Source organism: Meleagris gallopavo, chromosome 7, assembly GCF_000146605.3.
Source record: "Meleagris gallopavo isolate NT-WF06-2002-E0010 breed Aviagen turkey brand Nicholas breeding stock chromosome 7, Turkey_5.1, whole genome shotgun sequence".
Lineage (NCBI taxonomy): Eukaryota > Metazoa > Chordata > Aves > Galliformes > Phasianidae > Meleagris > Meleagris gallopavo.
Genome location: NC_015017.2, coordinates 22,961,421 through 22,972,052, shown reverse-complemented (window position 1 = coordinate 22,972,052; position 10,632 = coordinate 22,961,421). Strand labels below are relative to the sequence as shown.

The 10,632-nt window shown below is 37.0% G+C and overlaps 1 long non-coding RNA gene across 1 annotated transcript; it reads right to left on the bottom strand.

Annotated features, from left to right (window-relative positions):
- Positions 1-5,149: 5,149 nt before the first annotated feature.
- On the bottom strand, positions 5,150-8,524 carry LOC104911742. Its single transcript, XR_004160414.1, has 4 exons — positions 8,350-8,524; positions 7,688-7,820; positions 7,418-7,503; positions 5,150-5,652 (listed from the first exon to the last, which is right to left on the bottom strand). It is a non-coding gene; the product is annotated as an uncharacterized LOC104911742 (long non-coding RNA).
- Between the last annotated feature and the right edge of the window lie 2,108 nt (positions 8,525-10,632).

Below are 10,632 nucleotides of genomic sequence, written 5' to 3'. Positions count from 1 at the left end.
AACATTTTAGAAGTCACAAAGAAACAACAGCTCAGTTACACTTTCAATTTTTGTTGTTGTTTGTTTCTAAAGAAAAAAAACTCTAAAATGTAATCATGTGAATATTTCTCAGTGCCTATTTCAGGAGCATTTTATACAGGACAACAATCTTTATAACTTAACTGCTGGCCTTTTCCACTATCATCACATTCTATGAACCCACATTATGTCTTTGATGAAATAAATTCATGCAGCTTTTTTGATACAAGCACAGGATAGTACAGTTCAGCATGTACATTTTACAATGGCATTTACTATGCACCCAAACTTTTCAAAGATAAGCCTGAAGGAGACAAGATATTATTTGGTCACAGATTTCACCTTTGAATCTCCTCTCTTTCAGCAAAACGTGAAGACTTTCTGCATGCCACAAGATTGGACTCAGACTTTCATGCATACTCATGAATAAATGATGCATATTCTTACTCATTTCAGAAAATGGGTTTTATTCCAGCTTGATAATTCTGTCTGTGAAATACAAGAAAAATGCATGCAACTCAGAAGGATCAATAAGAGGCTTGTTTGTGGTATTTTTTGTAGTGATAAAGTGCGCTTAAAATAATAAACAGTGGAAGACAGCTGGACAGAATAGTCTGTATCACTTAGCCTAATGAAGTCTTGGACTACAGTATATTTGACAAATTGTCTTTCATGTGATAGCTGTAAAAGAACACTTATCTTTCTAATCCACAGTGATAACCAAAGAAGTTAGGTAAAAATGAACAGAGATGATATTCAATAAGCACATGTACATTTCTATCACAGTGTGAGATACTTTGGCTGTGAAAATAAAGGTGTTATTTTTCCACTGTTGAAATAATACAGAATCAATGAAAGGTAGCTGTGAGTCTCAATTGGAATCAAGGGGTTTCTCTTGACATTCACAAACCAAATGAGCAGAGCTCTGCTGGATTGAGATGTCATCAGAAACCCCAAGATGGCATTACAGCCTTGTTTTTCTAAGTTGTGTGGCTTTTTGCAATAAACATGTTCAACGGACTTTTTATTTTAATTAAAGGTCAGTTTATAATTTCTTGCCCTATTACCTCCTTGTCTGTTTTTACGTTATCTGCCCTGCTCCGCCTTCCTTCCACTTTTTTGCTCCTCCTCTTCCCTCCTGCCCCAAGCACCTTCTTCTTGCCTTTCTTTTCTCATCTACCTTCTCTCTTTCCCGGTTCTCTGACTCCCCAGATCAAAACATTTCTGGAATGGGTCATTCAGCTCAGTGTGTTAGCAGCACTCCCTAATGTCATTTCCACAGTACAAGCTGCTCCTCCAGCACTGCAGAGAGACCACCCTATTAAGACAAGAGCATGTCACTCGTGTACCACTCTCTTATTTGTACAGAATAAGGGACTTTAAGTAGCTCCTGATACAGCAATATAAAATAGCTTTTGTTTCAGAGCTAATAATACCTGATACTTGAACAGAGTCTTCCATTTGATGTTCTCAAATCATTTCATAGGCATTAATGAATTATGTCTCACAAGTATGCTCTGACAAACAGGCTATTCCCATTTCACAAATGGAGATAACTGAGGGAAAAAGACAGGTAATTTGTTTTTACAAAGTCTTTCAGGGCCCTGTTCTCCACTGTTGTATTTAAAGTGTTTTTATCACTGGCTTCAAGACACTACTGAGTAAATAAAATCAAAGAATACTAAGATGTTTCAAGTCTTGGTCCTCTAATAAAGAGACATCCCTTCTCTTTATATGGCAGATTACATTCTCCTTACAAGCTGGTGTACAGACACCTTTTGGGACATTTAATTTTGTAATTCTAATTCAGATTTAGTGTCAAATTGCTCTAGGATCATAAATCAAACTCATCTAATCCATCTTTTAAATTTTTATCAGCTTTTGGTGGGGGAGTGGTTCTTGAGGAGGAGCATTTTTAAAAATGTGACCTGAAAGGTATATTCTATTGTAAAAAAAAAAATAGATCCTGTGATCAGAATCTTTCAGATCTTTCAGCATCCTGAACACTAGCTAAGATTACAAAATAAGAGGACAGTAGGCAGAAAGCTTACAATATATATATCAAAGAATTTGCATAGATTGGTAACTAAAGTTCACGTGCATTAACAGTGCTACTCAAACTGCTCCTGAGTGGTGCTCATCAGAATTGGCTGGTATCATGAGATGTTATGAAAAGATGTCATTCATCCTCTATAAAGGACAGTTTTTCAAAGCTAATTTTAGAGGTTTCTACTTGCTTGACAAATTGATATAATAAAAATATCATGAAAACTTATTTAGATGTATTTTTATACAGAGAATTAGATGCAAAATGGCACCAAAGAGTTACCATGAAAGGTCAAAGAAAAGTAAAATAATAGGTGAGGCCATCAAGGACCATGTTTTTAAAACAGAAGTTTTCATCCTGTTCATGTGAACAAGTTAAGACAGGATAACCATGTGGGATTCTCCTTAGGGAACAGGGAGCAGAAAGTGGATCAGAAAAAATTGTTTGCTATTATAGAAAACGTGTGTAATTAAACCTGATCTTGAGTAAAGATGAAAGCTCAGATAGTTACTCCAGCTTATACAACTAAGCACAGTAGGAAAAAATGAAGAATCTTGCACAGATTTTAAGATTTTTTGTTCTGTTTTTAAAATCCTGTCACTGAAGAGTCAAGTAAGCATAGGAATTTAGGTTTGCATAGAATGCTGAGGAAGTCATGGGATATTTCTTGGGACTGAGAGAATAATTGTGTGGGATGCTAGGGCAGCGGAGCAGAACCAGACAGGATATTCTGAGAGGCAAAGGCAGAAGGAGGAAGTTAGTACTGTGGGTCTGTGAAATCACAGATGTGAAGTCAGATGTGAGCAACAAAGAGGGACAAGAAAGCAGAAAAAAATAATCAGGTTGGGCAGCAACTCATCCTGATGTGCTACTGGACAGCAAAGGAGGATCACTGAAATGAGAAAAGGGAAGCTGCACTGGGCTGGGCTTTCCTGACAGCTGAAGAGTGTAACTTGTTCCTTGATTCTTCACAGCGTTGTCACACTTTTGACACATAAATCAGCCTCATTTAGGAAGTGATGACTTGTTCACGGAAAACACCTTGAAGGCAATGCTGACCAAAGCACTCATATAATGACATAGTCTGCATCTTTCCCTAACTGTATCTAGAATAAAGTTCCCTGCAGATAGAAGGTGATATACCACAATATATAAAAATCATCCATCAAAATAAAACCTTTTTCTCTATTACCATTCCACAAGCAAGCCTTCATATGAACTCGTGCCCAACACAAACACACTCACTTATAAATATAAATAATATACACATAAATAATATAAACAGAAACAGAAAAGCACAGGAAATCTTGTGTTATTTACAATGCTTTTGCATTTTCCATCTGTCTAGAGACACATTCCCACTGAAATTCCCAGCTAATGCAACCTTCCAGACCAGCTGGAGGGAAAGCAGATATTTGATGGGAAGCATATGTGTTTTCCAACTTTTATTTTATTTTATGTTGGGAATCAATATTTGCATTTCCATTTCTTCTCACACTCACAGTTTTACCATCCAACAACCTTCTGTGCTCTTGCCACTTGCATTTTACAAAGATATGAAGACTTCTTGGTTAAGTGCTCATTTCAGTATTTGTGGACTAGTCACCACATCCTCAGTGGATATAACATAATTTGTTTAATTATTCCTTTTCCACCCTTTCATGAGGATCAAGCATAATACTGAGTTGTTCAGATCAGCATCCACGAAAAGACTATGACATTATTCTCTGATAATATGTTATTCACACTATCTAAATATTAATAGAAAATATCAATAGAAAATGGAGCTATACCAACTTCCTGTATTCCACGATGCATGTGGAAGTTAAGGATATCCAAAGTTCTCTTTTCTCCCAAGTTTGGCAGCTAGTTTATTCATCCCTTCGGGAAAACTATTCTCCTTTTGGGAGCTGAGGAGTTGGGGTTTATAGACACCTGCCTAACTGTGACATCCAGTTGCTGCTTTAGAAATAAAAGAACAGGTCTGCAATTTATTACAAGCCACCCACACGTGTAAAAGGCACCCCCGCAAATTCTGTCGGTGCTTGATTCTTTGCAAAGCCTTGTTTTGAAATCAGCCTCTCTGCTAAAATGAACAACTAGACAGTTCCCACAAAACAAGCATCATTTTAGTCCCATTACCCATTAGAACAGAGCCCGCACTTCACTGTACTTTTGGACATCATTGAAACAAGCACATTGTGCAACAGGAACAACAAAAGAGAGCTGAAATAATTAATGATGTATTCTACTGTATAGAACACTGCTAGCACAACTATGGCTTGGAAGCAGCAACAGATTTCCAGAATTGTCTCCTTATGTTCATACGAGGAACAGAATCAGAAAACTTCACAGGGAATGGTGGATGGTTACAGTGTCCATACATTAGCATAACATTTTAAGCACACCAGAAGTCCACTGAACATAACACTTACTATTTTAGCTTGATAACTTACACAGTGAATTTGAAAGTATGCACACATGGTTTTGGTGACAAGAGATCCTTTCTCCAGTAAAGTTATGTCCCTGACAGTCCCAAAGGTAAGTGAAGAATAGGCACATAATGAATACTTTGACCAAATGCCCACGGGTAAATCCAGAAAATGGAAATGAAGATCCGCCTTTCAGTTCCTAGAATTTTCCAATTCCAGGAAGCTAAAAGCAGGAGATACCTGCTTTGTTTAATAATGTCCAATTATACACCTACTACTACTTCTGGAGTTACTGGCCTGCAAGAATTATTCTTTCAGCATAAGGGAGCAAACAAAAAAATACCTAAACAGTAAAACTTTGTTATTTATGCATGAGAAGACTTTTGAACCACTCAGTGAGTCATTTTATGGAGCAATTAGCTTTCCTTTTTATGGAGGTATTTTTAATTCGTCTGCCACCTTTTTAATAGTCCTCTGCATAAATGGGTAAAATAATTTCTCATTCCCCCAGAAACAACAGCTGCATTGTGAACTCCTGAATTGGCATGTCTCTGGAATATATTATAATAATTCAGAAACTGCTGCCATTTCTGTCAAGCTTTCATTCATACGAAGGTTGCTTCAAACATCCCACCCTCCCTCCCCCTTTCATTGCTACTGCTGATCTCAGATTGTCCAGCCACTTCCCCTGCTCTCCCAACTCCCTCTCCCGCCTCCAGTCTCAGCCCCCTCTCTCTTAAGCTCTTGACACAAATCTCCTTCCCTTGCCCCTCCCTCAGTCTGGCTCTCTGTAGCCCTCTCAGTCGAATTAGACACAAATGACTTGTCTTGACTTTCAAAGCCCTTTGTGGCCTATCCGCTCACCACTGACCCTCTCGTTCAATATCAAAAGGTCAGCTCTTGCTCCCAATTAGTCTATGAGCCAAGGTACCTTCCTCTGACTGCAATCCTTTCAAACAAGCCCAGTTACACTTTCCTCTGTTGCCCCTCACACTTGGGGAAGGAATTGTCTATTGGTATCTGCAAAGCTTTCACGTTCTTCCTTTTCAAATTCCCCCTCAGAACTTCCCTTTCCTTCAGAAGCCGCAGCAAGGGCCAGGCTATTTGCAGCACCTCAATGGGGGAGTTCTGACTCGTAACTGGAGCTTCTAGGCCCTGCAAAGATTAAAAAAAAAAGATAATGAACAAGAAGCAATAATAAGGACCCTTGGTTTCTAGGGCCCAGACTTGGCCACTGCAATTCTCAGTTCAACTGAAAAATGGTACTGAATGCAAAACCCTGGTATGCAACCTACAACTTCCGGGCAGGCTTTTCAGGTTTTAGACAGAGCTGTGAAGACTGGCAAAACTATACACAGCTCATGTGGTTCTAACGTAGCTGAAGATGGGTAGAGTTTCACAGATTTGGCAAAAATCTGTGTTCTGATCAGCCATGCTCCAACTACTAGAAATTTTTAAAAGAGTATTAGGTAAGCAGTCACAAGAGTACTTTAGCTTGAGCAAATTCATGCTCCTTGCCTCGGCGTTTCTGTTGAAAATAGCTGAAATGTTTTGATGACAGTTTTCCCAAAATTTCAGGCTGAGTTAAAGATGTAGGGAAAATTCATTTGGATAAAGGTTATAAGTAAGTGAAATTCTATTAAGTATTTGAAATTCATTCATATTAATAACTAAAGACAGGGCCATTCAATAGGAAGTTTAAGGCAAACTGATAGATGATGCTCCAAGCTCCATTATTACAAATATAGTGGTTTATTATAAAGATAATTGTAGGTTGTTCAAGTGGAGGATGGAAATGTGTGTGGGAAGTAGTAGAATGGAGGTAGCCAAGTGAGTAGAGTGCAGGTGAATAGCTGAATGGCTTAACTGTTATTTTCTTTCTCTTTTTTTTGTTTTTTTTTTTTTCCCTTTCTCTCCAGTGATTAACATTAATATGCAGAAAAACACAGGGGCCTAATACTAAGAACTTTTTTGAGCAGGGACGTAATGGGTACATACCCACATGAAATACAGAAACACTATGTATTGGATTATGTAACTTACTTTAAAGTAATAGCTTGTTGACAGAAAGGTCCTGCTGGGTTTCATAACCTGAAAAAGTAGCTTTCACGAAACAAATTATTCTGCGAGAAATTAGTAACAATGCCATTTGCTTCATACCTCTGACACAATATTTAGTTCTGTCATTTAAATACAATTACTCTATTTTTACAATGCTAGTGCTCTTGATAAATGCAGATTTCAAGGAAGAAGTAAATTCTCCTACAGTAATAAAATGACTATTTATAAAAAAGAATTAAGAAAGCTGACACTTCTTCCACATTCTAGACGGCAAAAAAGTTGCCATTATTATGGTAGCTTAGTTACAGAAATGGTTCAAAGTTTTTGTGGTCTGGTATTTTTAATACTCCAGTGTAATCTACTCCAGTCATCCTTGACAGAGAATAAAAATGGGTTTTCAAGAATCACAGCTTTCAAGCTGTGTGGAAATGCACATTTCTTGTCTTGAGAGTAATCACACAGACTGAAAAACACAATGATATTTTGAGTGATATTTATAAACTGAATCTAGGACAAAGTGCATGTTTCTGCCAAAAAACAGTTTTTCATGGTTAAATTCACTGCATATCCAGAAATCCCGTAGTGCTAGCAAAATTGCCATCTTTAGCGGGCATTTCATCCCTGAGTCAACAACTGCTTCCTTTTGCACTGAATGAAGCCATCACTTCAAAACAAGCCCTTTTCCTGTGAATAACTTGCAAAACACTTTCCCTTGAAAAAAAAAAACAAACACCAAAGAAAATCTAACCAAACAAAAAACCCTTAGCACCTGGTTCACAAGCAGTATGTCAATCTAAATATTTTTAAACAGTTTTAGGAAGTGAAGGCTTTTGCCTCTACAGTTTGTATATGTTCTTACCTGAAATGCTGGATTTCAAAGTTAGCCAGAATTCAATTCGGTGCCATGGTCTTGACTTCTGAGTTCAAACAATCGTTCCCAATAGACTGGAAGAGAGAATCTGAGTTTGAGATATCTTAGTAAACTACATGCTCTGGTATCATTGGTTCACGGCGGTTGTTTTGTTTGCAGAGGGCAAAGGCCTGTTGAGATCAGCATAAGATTCTCCAGCAGCAGCAAGAGACCCACGACCTCTTTTCCCTCCTCATGTGGTTCTCCTTTGTATACTACCTTCTCTGCTTCTTCCTTGAGCTCACGAGGACTCAGCTGGTATCATCCAAACAGGGTGGTTTATTTAGTTTGTTACAGTGTTGGGATACAACGTGGGTCCTATTGCTGAGAAATGAGGAAATCTTGCTGTTATCTGAGAGGAAAAGAAAGAAAAAATTAAATAAACACAAAGGAAAGGGAAAACAAGAAAAGAAAAAGCTAAAATTTTCAAATAATCCATTGATTCTAGGAATTAAGACGTTAAGAACCTAGATGACAAATATCACAAATTTCAGTGTCACAAAGTCTAATTAAGCTGGAAGTACTGACCACCTTGATTCATCTGGGTACGTTCGCAGGACAATAGGTGGGTCATGTTATAGCCATGCTGGGCACATCAAATTTTTCCTTACTCTCTACTCTTCAGATGAAGCAGAAATAAAATTGAACCAATGAGAAATTCTGTTTACCCAGGAATACGATTCACAAATTGTTTTGCATTGATCCACATTATATTTAGCAACATTCAAATTATTCCTCTTTTGGTGGAAGTTGTTAATGTGTACATTTTTAGCAGATAGTCTAAAAGAATTCAAAGTAATTAAAGAAAAAAAAAAGGAGGGAGGAAAGAAAATCACTTAATACATGAAAGAAGTAACACAAGCTTAATTAAGTAACTCTACCCTCTCTATGCTGAAGATCTCCAAGGCTCCCAGATGTCACACATGAATCATTCAATGGCTGTGTAGCTCACCAGGACCAGACACAAAATGATCCAACCAGGAGAGACTTTTGGCTGCCTTTTGTTGTTGGTTTTTGTTTTTTTTTTGCTTATGGTAGATATTTTTTCCGCTAACATAAGACAGTCAATTCAGGAATTTATCTTCATTTCACATAACTTTATCTGAATGAAAAATACACTCTCTTAGTCAAAATATTAAATTGTTCAGGATTCTATTTTCAAATAAAAATTAATTGTATTTAACAGCTTTAAATCAACAAATATTAGTATTTCGTTTTACTAAACATTTTCTTCAACTTGAAAATTTTCTGAATTACACAAGAAAATACATATGTAAAAGCATGTATATATTTATGTATCTATCTATATACAAAAACTTACGCCCTGGTCAAAAAAGTCCTGAATAATAAGTCCTTTCTAAACACTATTTAGGAATTTTTAAAAAGTAAGTCTTGAAAAAAAAGTGTCAGGAGATGTTGCTGTCTAAAGGGAATGTTAAGACGCCATACCGACAACATCCTTTTAAAATCTAGATAACTTCAGCAGGTCTTACAGAATCTGACACCAATGTGCATTCTTAGCTCAATTATTTTAAATCTAAATTCAGTCATATTTATAACATCCAGATAGTCTATTTTGTGTTCACTGTATGATGCTGGTGCGATTTTATCCGTCTGAGTCATAAACACTTTATGACCCTGGTATATGGACCAATCCATGATGCATCCAAGCGTGTATGTACACAGCTGGGTACACATATACACATTGTGAAGCATACAGCAAAAGAGCAGAGATAGGCAACTCTAAAAAATATTGCGAGTTAAATAGATTTAAAATTAAAACAAAACAAAAACCAACACATTTCAAAAGGCAGTCCAAGAAGATATTTTAGAGACTAATTCTGGAAGTGATATGGTGGGTTGGTGTTTATTTAAAATTACATTTTTCTAGTTTGTCATTTTCATCCTATTCTACAACCTCCTCCTAGTTACCAGCCAGTGCATAGGCAGTTCCAGCAGCCTCCCTGCTAGACGCTGAATGCTGTTGCACTCAGATTTAGCATCATCTGATCAGTGCTCACTTGCTTAAACAATGAAAATTGCTTGTTATTTCTCCTTTACAGTCAAAATGGCACTGTATGTTGGCTCTAACTTTGAACACAAGCACATATATTCTATCCTGCATTTTATTATGAATAACATGACTCTGCCTATATGACAGGGAACAGATCTGCTTTTATTTTTTTTCTTCTTCAGAGTAAAAGGGGGAATCATGAGGCTTTCTATAGGATTATGAAAAATTCCCCTGAAGATCTCTCTCATCTCTGACCCTGCATGAGTCACTTTGGAGCACCAGAAAACAAGCTTCAAGACTAGACTTATATTCTTTGGGAGGTAAATACCTTATTTTCTCACTTAGGTATCTCCTTTAAGTACTTAAATGCTCAGTCACATGAAACTAACCTGTTGGAAAGAGCTGGATCACACTTAAAACTAGGTCAAGTACAGATTACAGAAAAGTAGAAGTGAATCAAACGACACACAGCTGGTGAAGTATTGTGGATCTCTACAAGAGGTCAGCACTCAAAATGTCTCAGTTTTTGTTTTTGCTATTTTAGAAAATCTAAATGAATAACCAAAGAACCTACCAGGGCTTTCTTTAACTATTTGGAAACAGACATGGTTCTTGAATGCTGTCAGAAGAACTCCATATGAAACCCAGTGCTTGGAGATTTTGATGGTAGACAGAACAGCAAGGAAGATTACAGAGTTATCCAAAGATATACATCACCTGAAATAAGGGAAAATAGCAGTTATTGATCAGTTCTCTGGAGAAAGGTTGAAAGAGAGTGGGAAGGTCAAAACAGATGTTTCACTGGATCGTGGAAAGGAATTAAGATCAAATGACAAAGGCAGTACAACAAAAGCTTAATATGCTTGGCACAGAATCCATATTGTAGCACAGCTGAAGGGAAATTTCGTAACATGCACATACATGCTAATATGCCATGAAAATATATGTCAAAAAGAAGAGGCATAGGAATGATAAAATATGATTTGAAACAAGGGAAAATAGGGATAATGCAACACATGTAGTATACAAACCAGTTATATCTGGAACCTGCTTGTTGGAGATCTCTGATTTCTATCAGTTACTGAATAGAAAACAAAATGACAGAGAAAAATATCTCTGACTGTAACACAATCTACTGTGTGGGTCCTAC